Source organism: Xenopus tropicalis, chromosome 7 (genome assembly GCF_000004195.4).
Source record: "Xenopus tropicalis strain Nigerian chromosome 7, UCB_Xtro_10.0, whole genome shotgun sequence".
Classification (NCBI taxonomy): Eukaryota; Metazoa; Chordata; class Amphibia; order Anura; family Pipidae; genus Xenopus; species Xenopus tropicalis.
In genome coordinates, this window is record NC_030683.2 from 2,817,046 (window position 1) to 2,827,923 (window position 10,878).

Here is a 10,878-nt window from a genome sequence, read left to right on the forward strand (position 1 = left end):
CAGAATGGGGAGACACAGAGGGACCCTGCCCAGACAGAGGGGAAGGTGAGGGGCACATACAGACTGGGGAGACACAGAGGGACCCTGCCCAGACAGAGGGGAAGGTGAGGGGCACATACAGAATGGGGAGACACAGAGGGACCCTGCCCAGACAGAGGGGGGGGGCACATACAGAATGGGGAGACACAGAGGGACCCTGCCCAGACAGAGGGGAAGGTGAGGGGCACATACAGAATGGGGAGACACAGAGGGACCCTGCCCAGACAGAGGGGAAGGTGAGGGGCACATACAGAATGGGGAGACACAGAGGGACCCTGCCCAGACAGAGGGGAAGGTGAGGGGCACACACAGAATGGGGAGACACAGAGGGACCCTGCCCAGACAGAGGGGAAGGTGAGGGGCACACACAGAATGGGGAGACACAGAGGGACCCTGCCCAGACAGAGGGGAAGGTGAGGGGCACATACAGAATGGGGAGACACAGAGGGACCCTGCCCAGACAGAGGGGGGGCACATACAGAATGGGGAGACACAGAGGGACCCTGCCCAGACAGAGGGGGGGGCACATACAGAATGGGGAGACACAGAGGGACCCTGCCCCAGACAGAGGGGGGGGCACATACAGAATGGGGAGACACAGAGGGACCCTGCCCAGACAGAGGGGGGGCACATACAGAATGGGGAGACACAGAGGGACCCTGCCCAGACAGAGGGGGGGGCACATACAGAATGGGGAGACACAGAGGGACCCTACATAACCTACTAAGCCATTCACAGCTTACTTGGGGGGGGGGGGGTGAGTAGATAAAGAATAAAACTGTACAGAACACAATAACAGTTACTAGCGGTTTGGGAAGAGGCCCCACCCTAATGCTCCAGTCCTGCTATAGGAGCTGAAAGGTCCCGCCCCTCAGGCTGCTGTTTAACTACAAAACTCAACAACTCTAAGAAGGAAGGGGGGGGGGGCTTTATGAGGGAACACTTAATTAGCGGATATGAATCTCATTTGAATACAATTAAGCAGCAGCAATCAGACTCTCACTAATGTATCTGCCCCTGTATGGGTTACATGGCGAGTGTGTGTATATATATGTAATGAGTCAAATAAAGCTTAATTAGTATCATCTAATCCCAAATTGAATCCTTCTGTGCGTCACTACATACACGTTCCAGGCAGAAGGGGCGGGGCTATTGGGAGACAGACACAGGATCATGTGACCAGGCTGTAACGAATGGGATGATACAATGGAACAAGTTCCAGGCAGAAGGGGCGGGGCTATTGGGAGACAGACACAGTATCATGTGACCAGGCTGTAACGAATGGGATGATACAATGGAACAAGTTCCAGGCAGAAGGGGCGGGGCTATTGGGAGACAGACACAGGATCATGTGACCAGGCTGTAACGAATGGGATGCTACAATGGAACAAGTTCCAGGCAGAAGGGGCGGGGCTATTGGGAGACAGACACAGGATCATGTGACCAGGCTGTAACGAATGGGATGATACAATGGAACAAGTTCCAGGCAGAAGGGGCGGGGCTATTGGGAGACAGACACAGGATCATGTGACCAGGCTGTAACGAATGGGATGATACAATGGAACAAGTTCCAGGCTGAAGGGGCGGAGCTGCGGGGCTATTAGGGTTGGGGCAGTTATTATGCACTTTGGGGACAGGTTTTAATTTGTTTCAACACCGGGACCCAGAATTTCTGCCCATCGGGGCCTGTACCCCACAAACCGACTCCTGAACCCCCCCTCCCCCTTATATATTGTTAGAAACAGGGGGAAAGGAGCCACATTGGGGGGTGGGGAGATTCAAACATCAGTCAGGCCCCCCCGCCCAGTCCCGCTAAATTCTTCCCTATCGCTGGGTAAGTGCAGGGAGATATTGGGGTGCAGGTTTGTGAGGTGCAGGGGTTCAGTGAGAGTGTGGGGCCCCTCTGATCTCTAATAACTATGTAGCCTGGGGGGGGGGGCCCTTGTGCCATTACACAAAATACAAGGGGAAACTCCCTGTGATGGTTTAGTCCATTTGGGCCGGGCAGTCCGGACTGCTGCATAGCCCCGCCCACAGTAACAGTGAGCCAATGGCTGCGGCCCAACAGCAATGGGAGCAGAGAGAGGAGAAAATGACCTCAAATAAAATGAAATATCCGCCCGGTACGTCATGTTCTTCTGTTTGATTGAAATGAGGGGCCGGGCGTCTGTGCGGGGGGTGCAGTTATTGCACAGAGAGAGGCTGTGGGGGGGCCCCCAGGTTAGTGGGGTGTGTGTCCCCTTGCTTGCACCCTGTGGCCCCTGTACTCTGCACCCTGTGGCCCCTGTTCTCTGCACCTTGTGGCCCCTGTACTCTGCACCCTGTGGCCCCTGTACTCTGCACCCTGTGGCCCCTATTCTCTGCACCCTGTGGCCCCTGTTCTCTGCACCCTGTGGCCCTTGTTCTCTGCACCCTGTGGCCCCTGTTCTCTGCACCCTGTGGCCCTTGTTCTCTGCACCCTGTGGCCCCTGTTCTCTGCACCCTGTGGCCCTTGTTCTCTGCACCCTGTGGCCCCTGTACTCTGCACCCTGTGGCCCCTGTTCTCTGCACCCTGTGGCCCCTGTTCTCTGCACCTTGTGGCCCCTGTACTCTGCACCCTGTGGCCCCTGTTCTCTGCACCTTGTGGCCCCTGTACTCTGCACCCTGTGGCCCCTGTACTCTGCACCCTGTGGCCCCTGTTCTCTGCACCCTGTGGCCCCTGTTCTCTGCACCCTGTGGCCCATGTTCTCTGCACCCTGTGGCCCCTGTACTCTGCACCCTGTGGCCCCTGTTCTCTGCACCCTGTGGCCCCTGTACTCTGCACCCTGTGGCCCCTGTTCTCTGCACCCTGTGGCCCCTGTTCTCTGCACCCTGTGGCCCCTGTTCTCTGCACCCTGTGGCCCCTGTTCTCTGCACCCTGTGGCCCCTGTTCTCTGCACCCTGTGGCCCCTGTTCTCTGCACCCTGTGGCCCTTGTTCTCTGCACCCTGTGGCCCCTGTTCTCTGCACCCTGTGGCCCTTGTTCTCTGCACCCTGTGGCCCCTGTACTCTGCACCCTGTGGCCCCTGTTCTCTGCACCCTGTGGCCCATGTTCTCTGCACCCTGTGGCCCCTATTCTTCACGCTGTAGCACAACAGTCCCCAGGCTGCGCCACCTGTAGGAATGCCAGGGAAGTGCAGGAGCCACAGGTACATTACTTGCCCTTATGTTGGTCACTGTGACTGCTGCTTTGCCCAATATAGAGCGCTAGCCCAGTTGCCAAGGCCCCTGCTGTCACTAAAGCGTGGACTTGTGAGATCTCTGGGGGCCCAGCAAGAGACAGCGGTTGAGCTGCGTGACTGCTCCGTCGGGGGCTCCTCATAAAACTGCTCCTCCCACTGTTACTTTCCATGACCAACCGCATTCCCGGCGTGTGATTGGCCCACAGGACAATGGGGCTCATTGTGCGCCGGGAACTCACGGAATGGCCCCCAGTGTGGGCATTTAAAGGGAATATAAACCCTCCGGAAACTTCTCCAAAAACATAATGACTGAGACAGGAGAATCCACCAATCAGATCGCTGCTGAGCAAAACCTTCATTTCAGATGCAAAGGAACTGACAGTCGAGCCGCAGCCGGCCAATAGGATCAGTCCCCACAATCCGGGGCCCTTCCTTAGCTCTGTACTGGGGGCCCCTTCCTTTGCTCTGTACTGGGGGGCCCTTCCTTAGCTCTGTACTGGGGGCCCTTCCTTAGCTCTGTACTGGGGGGCCCCTTCCTTAGCTCTGTACTGGGGGGCCCCTTCCTTAGCTCTGTACTGGGGGGCCCTTCCTTAGCTCTGTACTGGGGGCCCCTTCCTTAGCTCTGTACTGGGGGCCCTTCCTTAGCTCTGTACTGGGGGGCCCTTCCTTAGCTCTGTACTGGGGGCCCTTCCTTACTCTGTACTGGGGGCCCTTCCTTAGCTCTGTACTGGGGGCCCTTCCTTAGCTCTGTACTGGGGGGCCCTTCCTTAGCTCTGTACTGGGGGCCCCTTCCTTAGCTCTGTACTGGGGGGCCCTTCCTTAGCTCTGTACTGGGGGCCCTTCCTTAGCTCTGTACTGGGGGCCCTTCCTTAGCTCTGTACTGGGGGGCCCTTCCTTAGCTCTGTACTGGGGGCCCCTTCCTTAGCTCTGTACTGGGGGCCCCTTCCTTAGCTCTGTACTGGGGGGCCCCTTCCTTAGCTCTGTACTGGGGGCCCTTCCTTAGCTCTGTACTGGGGGCCCTTCCTTAGCTCTGTACTGGGGGCCCCTTCCTTAGCTCTGTACTGGGGGCCCTTCCTTAGCTCTGTACTGGGGGCCCTTCCTTAGCTCTGTACTGGGGGCCCTTCCTTAGCTCTGTACTGGGGGCCCCTTCCTTAGCTCTGTACTGGGGGCCCTTCCTTAGCTCTGTACTGGGGGGCCCTTCCTTAGCTCTGTACTGGGGGCCCTTCCTTAGCTCTGTACTGGGGGCCCTTCCTTAGCTCTGTACTGGGGCCCCTTCCTTAGCTCTTGACTGGGGCCCCTTCCTTAGCTCTGTACTGGGGCGGCCCTTCCTTAGCTCTGTACTGGGGGCCCCTTCCTTAGCTCTGTAACTGGGGGCCCTTCCTTAGCTCTGTACGGGGCCCCTTCCTTAGCTCTGTACTGGGGGGCCTCCTTAGCTCTGTACTGGGGGGCCCTCCTTAGCTCTGTACTGGGGGCCCTTCCTTAGCTCTGTACTGGGGGGCCTTCCTTAGCTCTGTACTGGGGGCCCTTCCCTTAGCTCTGTACTGGGGGCCCTTCCTTAGCTCTGTACTGGGGGGCCCCTTCCTTAGCTCTGTACTGGGGGCCCTTCCTTAGCTCTGTACTGGGGGGCCCCTTCCTTAGCTCTGTACTGGGGGCCCCTTCCTTAGCTCTGTACTGGGGGGCCCTTCCTTAGCTCTGTACTGGGGGGCCCTTCCTTAGCTCTGTACTGGGGGCCCTTCCTTAGCTCTGTACTGGGGGGCCCTTCCTTAGCTCTGTACTGGGGGGCCCTTCCTTAGCTCTGTACTGGGGGGCCCCTTCCTTAGCTCTGTACTGGGGGCCCTTCCTTTGCTCTGTACTGGGGGCCCTTCCTTTGCTCTGTACTGGGGGGCCCTTCCTTAGCTCTGTACTGGGGGGCCCTTCCTTAGCTCTGTACTGGGGGCCCTTCCTTAGCTCTGTACTGGGGGCCCTTCCTTAGCTCTGTACTGGGGGCCCTTCCTTAGCTCTGTACTGGGGGCCCCTTCCTTAGCTCTGTACTTGGGGGCCCCTTCCTTAGCTCTGTACTGGGGGGCCCTTCCTTAGCTCTGTACTGGGGGCCCTTCCTTAGCTCTGTACTGGGGGCCCCTTCCTTAGCTCTGTACTGGGGGGCCCTTCCTTAGCTCTGTACTGGGGGGCCCTTCCTTAGCTCTGTACTGGGGGGCCCTTCCCTTAGCTCTGTACTGGGGGCCCCTTCCTTAGCTCTGTACTGGGGGCCCTTCCTTAGCTCTGTACTGGGGGCCCTTCCTTAGCTCTGTACTGGGGGGCCCTTCCTTAGCTCTGTACTGGGGGCCCTTCCTTAGCTCTGTACTGGGGGCCCCTTCCTAGCTCTGTACTGGGGGCCCTCCTTAGCTCTGTACTGGGGGGCCCTTCCTTAGCTCTGTACTGGGGGCCCTTCTTAGCTCCTTCCTTAGCTCTGTACTGGGGGGCCCTTCCTTAGCTCTGTACTGGGGGGCCCTTCCTTAGCTCTGTACTGGGGCCCTTCCTTAGCTCTGTACTGGGGGGCCCTTCCTTAGCTCTGTACTGGGGGGCCCTTCCTTAGCTCTGTACTGGGGGGCCCTTCCTTAGCTCTGTACTGGGGGGCCCTTCCTTAGCTCTGTACTGGGGGCCCTTCCTTAGCTCTGTACTGGGGGCCCTTCCTTAGCTCTGTACTGGGGGGCCCCTTCCTTAGCTCTGTACTGGGGGCCCTTCCTTAGCTCTGTACTGGGGGGCCCTTCCTTAGCTCTGTACTGGGGGCCCCAGACACATAGAAACTGGGGGGGGGGGCACAATTAAACTATGGAAAATAATACAATTTGGTGAATTTCTGATTCTGACTAATTAGTGGGTCACTGAGCTGATTCCCTAATCTCCCCGCCCCCCTGGGAATAAGGCCCAGCCAATCAGCGCAGGGGATGAGTCTCCTACAGGAGCAATTAGGGCCAATTAGTAGCTGTTTGACATTCAGTCAGTAGAAATACTTTGCTCCATATGATACCGGCCTATCAGTTGCCTGACCCCTGCCCTGTGGGGCCATTTCTACTAAATGAAGCGCCGAACTCCCTGCCCAACAGCTGCACCGTAAACTCACTTTATGGCTTTCTCTCGGGTTGTTCTTCTGGGCACATCTGTCAGGGAGGAAACACCGGAGGGGGGAGAGGGGGGAAAGCCATTTGTCCCCCCACGTGTGCCCATTATCTCTGCCTGTCACACACACAGGGCAATCTGGGGGGGGGGGGGGGGGGGGTCAGTCCCTTAGCGCTCTAGTGACACCCAGTGGTGAGAGGGGAAATTGCCCTGTGTCTCATATAAACAGGGCAATCTGGGGAGGGTCATTCCCTTAGCGCTCTAGTGACACCCAGTGGTGAGAGGGGAAAGTGCCCTGTGTCTCATATAAAAAGTACAATCTGGGGAGGGAGGTCAGTCCCTTTGCTCTCTAGTGACACCCAGTGGTGAGAGGGGAAAGTGCCCTGTGTCTCATATAAACAGGGCAATCTGGGGAGGGAGGTCAGTCCCTTTGCTCTCTAGAGACACCCAGTGGTGAGAGGGGAAAGTGCCCTGTGTCTCATATAAACAGGGCAATCTGGGGAGGGTCAGTCCCTTTGCTCTCTAGTGACACCCAGTGGTGAGAGGGGAAAGTGCCTGTGTCTCATATAAAAAGGACAATCTGGGGGTGGAGGGTCAGTCCCTTTGCTCTCTAGTGACACCCAGTGGTGAGAGGGGAAATTGCCCTGTGTCTCATATAAACAGGGCAATCTGGGGAGGGAGGTCAGTCCCTTTGCTCTCTAGAGACACCCAGTGGTGAAAGGGGAAAGCGCCCTGTGTCTCATATAAACAGGGCAATCTGGGGAGGGTCAGTCCCTTAGCGCTCTAGTGACACCCAGTGGTGAGAGGGGAAAGTGCCCCATGTTTCATATAAACAGGACAATCTGGGGGTGGAGGGTCAGTCCCTTTGCTCTCTAGTGACACCCAGTGGTGAGAGGGGAAGTGCCCTGTGTCTCATATAAACAGGGCAATCTGGGGAGGGTCAGTCCCTTTGCTCTCTAGTGACACCCAGTGGTGAGAGGGGAAAGTGCCCTGTGTCTCATATAAACAGGACAATCTGGGGAGGGTCAGTCCCTTTGCTCTCTAGTGACACCCAGTGGTGAGAGGGGAAAGTGCCCTGTGTCTCATATAAACAGGGCAATCTGGGGAGGGTCAGTCCCTTTGCTCTCTAGTGACACCCAGTGGTGAGAGGGGAAAGTGCCCCATGTCTCATATAAACAGGACAATCTGGGGAGGGAGGTCAGTCCCTTTGCTCTCTAGTGACACCCAGTGGTGAGAGGGGAAAGTGCCCTGTGTCTCATATAAAAAGGACAATATGGGGGTGGAGGGTCAGTCCCTTAGCGCTCTAGTGACACCCAGTGGTGAGAGGGGAAAGTGCCCTGTGTCTCAAATAAACAGGACAATCTGGGGAAGGTCAGTCCCTTAGTGCTCTAGTGACACCCAGTGGTGAGAGGGGAAAGTGCCTGTGTCTCATATAAACAGGGTAGTCTGGTAAGGGTCAGTTCCTTTGCACTCTAGTGACACCCAGTGGTGAGAGGGGAAAGTGCCCTGTGTCTCATATAAAAAGGACAATCTGGGGAGGGTCAGTCCCTTTGCTCTCTAGTGACACCCAGTGGTGAGAGGGGAAAGTGCCCCATGTCTCATATAAACAGGACAATCTGGGGAGGGAGGTCAGTCCCTTTGCTCTCTAGTGACACCCAGTGGTGAGAGGGGAAAGTGCCCTGTGTCTCATATAAAAAGGACAATATGGGGGGTGGAGGGTCAGTCCCTTAGCGCTCTAGTGACACCCAGTGGTGAGAGGGGAAAGTGCCCTGTGTCTCAAATAAACAGGACAATCTGGGGAAGGTCAGTCCCTTAGTGCTCTAGTGACACCCAGTGGTGAGAGGGGAAAGTGCCTGTGTCTCATATAAACAGGGTAGTCTGGTAAGGGTCAGTTCCTTTGCGCTCTAGTGACACCCAGTGGTGAGAGGGGAAAGTGCCCTGTGTCTCATATAAAAAGGACAATCTGGGGGTGGAGGGTCAGTTCCTTTGCTCTCTAGTGACACCCAGTGGTGAGAGGGGAAATTGCCCTGTGTCTCATATAAACAGGGCAATCTGGGGAGGGAGGTCAGTCCCTTTGCTCTCTAGAGACACCCAGTGGTGAAAGGGGAAAGCGCCCTGTGTCTCATATAAACAGGGCAATCTGGGGAGGGTCAGTCCCTTAGCGCTCTAGTGACACCCAGTGGTGAGAGGGGAAAGTGCCCCATGTTTCATATAAACAGGACAATCTGGGGGTGGAGGGTCAGTCCCTTTGCTCTCTAGTGACACCCAGTGGTGAGAGGGGAAGTGCCCTGTGTCTCATATAAACAGGGCAATCTGGGGAGGGTCAGTCCCTTTGCTCTCTAGTGACACCCAGTGGTGAGAGGGGAAAGTGCCCTGTGTCTCATATAAACAGGACAATCTGGGGAGGGTCAGTCCCTTTGCTCTCTAGTGACACCCAGTGGTGAGAGGGGAAATTGCCCTGTGTCTCATATAAACAGGGCAATCTGGGGAGGGTCAGTCCCTTTGCTCTCTAGTGACACCCAGTGGTGAGAGGGGAAAGTGCCCCATGTCTCATATAAACAGGACAATCTGGGGAGGGAGGTCAGTCCCTTTGCTCTCTAGTGACACCCAGTGGTGAGAGGGGAAAGTGCCCTGTGTCTCATATAAAAAGGACAATATGGGGGTGGAGGGTCAGTCCCTTAGCGCTCTAGTGACACCCAGTGGTGAGAGGGGAAAGTGCCCTGTGTCTCAAATAAACAGGACAATCTGGGGAAGGTCAGTCCCTTAGTGCTCTAGTGACACCCAGTGGTGAGAGGGGAAAGTGCCTGTGTCTCATATAAACAGGGTAGTCTGGTAAGGGTCAGTTCCTTTGCACTCTAGTGACACCCAGTGGTGAGAGGGGAAAGTGCCCTGTGTCTCATATAAAAAGGACAATCTGGGGAGGGTCAGTCCCTTTGCTCTCTAGTGACACCCAGTGGTGAGAGGGGAAAGTGCCCCATGTCTCATATAAACAGGACAATCTGGGGAGGGAGGTCAGTCCCTTTGCTCTCTAGTGACACCCAGTGGTGAGAGGGGAAAGTGCCCTGTGTCTCATATAAAAAGGACAATATGGGGGGTGGAGGGTCAGTCCCTTAGCGCTCTAGTGACACCCAGTGGTGAGAGGGGAAAGTGCCCTGTGTCTCAAATAAACAGGACAATCTGGGGAAGGTCAGTCCCTTAGTGCTCTAGTGACACCCAGTGGTGAGAGGGGAAAGTGCCTGTGTCTCATATAAACAGGGTAGTCTGGTAAGGGTCAGTTCCTTTGCGCTCTAGTGACACCCAGTGGTGAGAGGGGAAAGTGCCCTGTGTCTCATATAAAAAGGACAATCTGGGGGTGGAGGGTCAGTTCCTTTGCTCTCTAGTGACACCCAGTGGTGAGAGGAGAAGTGCCCCTGCTTTTCTGACTCATCCCTCTCAGACGTATTAACTCTTTCCTCTCTTTCTGACTATATTAACTCCTCCCTCTACCTTTTTGACCATATTAACATAACCTTTCATTCCTCAATATGTAGTATTGCCAAAGAGTTAAGCCTCTCTCATGCATGCTCTCATCCTATCCCGACTAGACTACCGTAACCTGCTACTAACAGGCCTAATTCCCATCTCTCCCACTAGACTCCTCCCCCACTCATCCAAGAGAGCACAGACCGCTCCCTTATCATGTCTGCCCCCACCCACTCACTGAGTAGCCCCAAATAACTTACAAACTCCTTACAACCTTCCTATCCCTTGTGTCTCCATAGATTCCTGGGCGACTACCCAACACCCCCCACTACTATAGTGTAGCTATAACACATGGAACGGTGTGACACGACTCACAAACAATTAAATTCTGATTAGCAGCTCCCGATAGGAAGAAATTGCGGCTGTGGGGGAGGGGGCAGGGCCAGAGTGCGCTCTTTAGGAACAGTATTTTGGCCAGTGAAAGCGCCGCTAAGTCTGTCAGTCTTGTGTGTCTGCATGTGACCCGCACTGTAACGGACACACACACCGGCTGCGCTTTACATACCAATGTCTGGGTCTCTACTGGGTCTGCACAGCCTGCCCTGATTGGCACAGAACCAGCACCTCCAGCAGTCACTGGCACAGCAAAGGGAGACACTCACCGACCTCCCTCCCTGAGCAGCCCCCACACTCCCTCCCTCCCTGAGCAGCCCCCACACTCCCTCCCTCCCTGAGCAGCCCCCTCACTCACTCACTCACTGAGCAGCCCCCACACTCACTCACTCACTGAGCAGCCCCCACACTCACTCACTCACTCACTGAGCAGCCCCCACACTCACTCACTCACTCACTGAGCAGCCCCCACACTCACTCACTCACTCACTGAGCAGCCCCCACACTCCCTCCCTCCCTGAGCAGCCCCCACACTCCCTCCCTCCCTGAGCAGCCCCCACACTCACTCACTCACTCACTGAGCAGCCCCCTCACTCACTCACTCACTCACTGAGCAGCCCCCACACTCACTCACTCACTGAGCAGCCCCCACACTCCCTCCCTCCCTGAGCAGCCCCCACACTCCCTCC